This window comes from Zalophus californianus, chromosome 10, assembly GCF_009762305.2.
Source record: "Zalophus californianus isolate mZalCal1 chromosome 10, mZalCal1.pri.v2, whole genome shotgun sequence".
Taxonomy (NCBI): Eukaryota; Metazoa; Chordata; class Mammalia; order Carnivora; family Otariidae; genus Zalophus; species Zalophus californianus.
The window spans coordinates 70,927,123-70,931,639 of record NC_045604.1 but is presented as its reverse complement, the minus strand read 5'-3'; the positions used below and the strand labels follow the sequence as shown (position 1 = coordinate 70,931,639).

Here is a 4,517-nt window from a genome sequence, read left to right as displayed (position 1 = left end):
CTGGAGGACAACCCAGTGTCACCAGCAGGATCAATGTGTGAACACGGGCTGAGGTTCTTCCCTGGAACCCTCTCTCTCCACCCCCCCCACGCCCACCCCCCCGGAACACTTCAGCTGATGTTCTTTTCTGAATTGTACTCACCTGTGCAAACATTTGCGGCGGCCCCGCCCAGCGCCCAGACCCCTCTGGCTGCCTGGGGTGGCTGCCAGTGGGGCGCTGGGCGTCTCATAGACGCTGCTCTTAAACCTCTTTTCCTCTCCCCGGGGACACGCACCGTTAACTTCCCCCTGCACAGCGTGCACACGCAGGTCCCATTTTTTTTTTTTTTTTTGAAAATCACTTGTTAGCATTTAATGAACGCCCCCAAACGTGGCTTCAAGCTACTAGAACACAGGCGCCCCCGACACCCTTAATCTTCTCCTCTGCTCTGAAGAATTTGGCCTTCACGATGACAGGCCATTTTGGGAGTTTTCCCTTTCCCAAAACTTTGTACTAGCCTGATCACACTACATCAATGATAGGAGCAGCTCCAGTCTTGTTTTTGGCAGCATTTACCCGTGTCTGCTCACTGACCAAGGTCCACAGTTTATCAAGGTTGACAGTGGGCAGAAGCTCTGGTTCCTCTTTAAGTGGTAATGTCTCATACCAACTTTTCCAAAGTAACCTGGGTGATGCATGCCACCAGCATTACCCCGGCCTCCTGGGTGCTTCCGGTGCTTGCCGATGCGGCCGTGGCTGTGGCTCATGTGGCCCTGAAGTTTCCGGGTCTTCCTCAGTCTGGATGACATGTCAGCAGCTCAGACGGAAAAGCCGCAGGTCCCGTTTTAAGGGCCGTTCGGAACACCACCGCTGTGCGCAGCCATGAGAACCGCACACCAGGAAGCTGCAGTTCACAGGCAGTCACGAGAGCGCTCGCGTTTGCCGGCGGAGAGCCAAGGACGCCGCACCCGCTGCCCGCCCGCCCAGCCCGTCCCCTGCGGGCGGACCCCGTGTTCTCCCTGGGATGATGCTCCTGCTCCCAGGGCTCAGGCCCCAGAAACACGGCCGAGCACGGTCCCTCATCCCTGGGCTTCCCGAAGTTCCTTTTAGGACCGAAGGTGTCACCCTTTCTGTCCCGGGAAGTTAACCTCCTGGGAAACGTGATTCACCGGGAAGAAAACGTTTTGTCTGCTCCTTGGAGGAGAGTGCGGGGCTCTGGGGCCTGTGTCCCTCTTGCTTAGACCTGGGCTGCATTCGGCTGTGGACGGATGGGCAGAAAATCGATGGTTTTGCTCTGCTGACAACAGTGTTCTTTGCAATTCCAACGCAGGAGACGGGTCAACACACTGACACAGGACACCTGGTGGAGACGGGCAGGGATGAGATGCGGGGGGCCGGCAGCAGCTGGGGGTGCCCCCACCCCAGGAGCCCGGCACCTTATCTGGGGGAGAGCAGGGCCTCTGTGTGTGTGTGTGTGTGTATGTGTGTGTGTGTGGTTTAACATTTGAAAAACTTTCTTATGAAAGAATTGTCGACTCACAGAAGAATCCCAGAGACAGTTGGCGGAGCTCTCGTGTTCACTGTGGTGCAGAATCTGCCTCCTCAGGGACTGTGAGCGCCACAGTGGCGGCACCGGGACCCAAACCAGGGAAACCAGCACCGCTCCCCGAGCCCCAGGCTCTGGCTCAAGGGCATCAGCTCCTCCTCTCAGGTCCTTCTTCCTGCCTAGGACCCCGCGTCCTTGGTCTCTGGTCTGTGACCGTTTGTCAGTCTCTCCGTTCCCGGTACAACCGGGACCCTTTCTGAGAACACTGTTCGTGGGGTTTTGTAGAATGTCTGTCAAATTGGGTTTGTCTGATGAGTCCTTCTGACTAGATCAAGGTCACGGATTTGGGGGAGGAATCCTTCCGTGCATCGCATCAGGGGGTTCATGCTGTTGATATGTTGACCTTCCTCTTTGTCACTCACGAATATTTGGGGGAGACACTCTGGTATCATGCCCATGTCCTGTCTCACCTTAACCCCCCTCTTGGTGTTTGTTGGTGCCTTGAGCTTTTGGTTTGAATTCCAGACGTTCTTTGAGCAGCCCTTTCTCCCTCTGCAGAATCCAACTCAGGCGGCCAAGGATCTTCAGGCAACCTCTTTCTGAAGTGTGTGGTGAGTTAGCGGACCAGGAAAACTGTCACTGCGTGGACACAGTGATGTGCGCAGTTCCAAGAAGCCGCTCTGTCCAGACCTTCCTGTGAGAAACGACCCAGGGGTCCTGCTCCCGGCTTAGGTTCTGCTCACTAGCATGACTTTTAGGATTAGATCAAAAGGCACTGGCATGTCACTTTTGTCAAGAGAAACGTGTGCTGTTAATCAAGGAGGCAGGGCCGGGAAACCAATTATAACAAACAAGGCACAGATGCAGCTTCCCCCAAGGGCCGCCAATCACCTCCGACACACGTGCCCTCAGCCCCGCTTCTGCGCCTTTGGGGACCGCTGGAAAGGTTGGTTCCGGGCCTTTCCCAGCGTGCTCAAGGCAGTGTCCGCGGTGCGTCCACCTGGGTTATCTGTGAGGAGAGCTGAGACGGTATTCCTCGCTACTGTTAGCTGCTTTGTTCTGACTCTTCTCTGGTACGTACTGGACAGCTTCCAAGAAAAGTATTGAGAAATTCAGCTGGAAAGGCCGAGCTGGGACACTGAGGGATGGCGTTCACTGATGGCCTGCTCTGCAGGGCAGGAGCCTGGTTTACACCCACGGGAGACCAGGCTCCCACAGTCCCAGCCACTGGCCCTCTGGAGTGGACACTTTTCCTGCCTCCCTGGCCTGGTGGGCAGGGCCCCTCGGCTGCTAGCACAGCCTCAGAGACGGGTCCCTCCCTCCAGAAGTTTCCGAGGTGGCCCGCCTGATGCTGGCAGCGCAGGCTGGAGCCCTTGCTCCTCACAGGAACTGGCTCCCGGGCAGTAGCAGAGGGCAGGGGTCGTGAGCTTGGCTTCCACCCCCAGAGCCCAGCACCGGGCCTGCCCCTGCTTCCCGGAGTCTGTGCTCAGTGAAGCTTTGTGCAGGTAGATCGTGGGAGATGCTCGGGAGAACTTTTTGCGCAAGCCCCAAAAACCTTTTGGGCTTCCAGAACCTCCGGAATGTTCTCCAACTGAATGTCCTATTTACTCAGCGCTTGATATTGACTGTGGGGCATTCGGTGTTGGTTAATTGTGTCCTGTGTGAATTAAGCGTTTGGCTCGGGCTGGGAGGGAGGGGTCGGGAGGGGTGCTGGGCCTACGTGGTCAGGGGGCCCAAATGCAAGGCCTGGGGATGGGGACTGTAGGTAGCAGGATGAGCTGAGCACGGGCGTGCAGATTCTCCCCTGCGGACTTCAAAGGAAAGTCTAAAAGTTAGTTGGGGGACGAGAATGCTTGTGTGTCATTGGAACAGATGCCAAGCCCTCTTTGAGAGGCTTTCAGGTGAGGGGCTGGAATAGTTTCTGAATTAGTTGTCATTGCTGGGAAGGAAACAGCCCTGTCCCTTGTCCGTGGGCGGGGAAGAGTCCACGGAAGTGGCCTCAGGATCCTCCCAGGCAAGTCGGGTGAGCGGGGAATTGGGGGGTGGGGTAAGGGGCTTCAGGTCAGTTTGCTTACCGCGTCCAGAGCCCTGTTCATTCTGGGCTGCCTCCCCCTCAAAATACAGTGCTGCCTGGAGCTCATGGGCCACGGCTGGGGTCGTGTCAGTAGGGGGCTGCTTCTTCTTGCACCCAGACTTGACTTTTCCATGTATCAGGGCCCCTGGGATGACACTGGGCCCACCTGGATAATTCAGGATCATCTTATAAGCTCAGCTGACTAGAACCCTTAATTGCCTCTTGCCAGGTAACCTAACATAGTCACATCTTGGGGGTTAAGGCGTGGACATTTTGGGGGTGCATTATTCTGCCCACCAGAGGACCCATCCCCATGAGGTTTTGAACCCCAGGGTGTGGAGCATCTTGCTCTTGCATGTGTCCCAGCAAGTGCCTGAGCAGAGGAGGCTCTCAGCATATCTGCTGCTGGCTGCCTGGCTGGGGGCGTGGCTGGCGTGAGGGGCCGGAATCTCACGCAGGACCTGCAGTGTCCCCTCTCGCAGACATCAGCAAGACACCGAGATGAACACAAGTCTCATTCATGTCTTCGGAGCAGCTCTGCCTATCTGAGATGGAACGAGAGGGTCGCATAGCCACACGGCAAATAAAGAGACCAGTGAGAGGAGGTTTAACGGTGGATTTAACTCTATCCAAAATATTACCCCTTGAGCGTGTGGTTGAAATGCATCATCAATACATTATTTTATATCCTTGTTTCTTATTCTAAGCCTCTGAAAAGCCATGTGTCTTCTACAGCACCTCTCGGTTCAGACCAGCCACGTTTCCAAGGCTTACGAGCCACATGTGGCTGGCTGGTGGCGGTGGTATTGGGTGGCACGGTTCTACATCACTGGGAATTTGCAGAGAGAATGTTTCCTAGTTCAGAAGAAACATTACCACTTTTGGGGGGAGACACAACGAACTGGCAAATTCCCATC

The 4,517-nt window shown here is 55.8% G+C and overlaps 1 pseudogene; it reads right to left on the bottom strand.

Moving 5' to 3' along the window:
• Positions 1–376: 376 nt before the first annotated feature.
• LOC113933344 lies at positions 377–789 on the bottom strand (annotated as a pseudogene).
• Between the last annotated feature and the right edge of the window lie 3,728 nt (positions 790–4,517).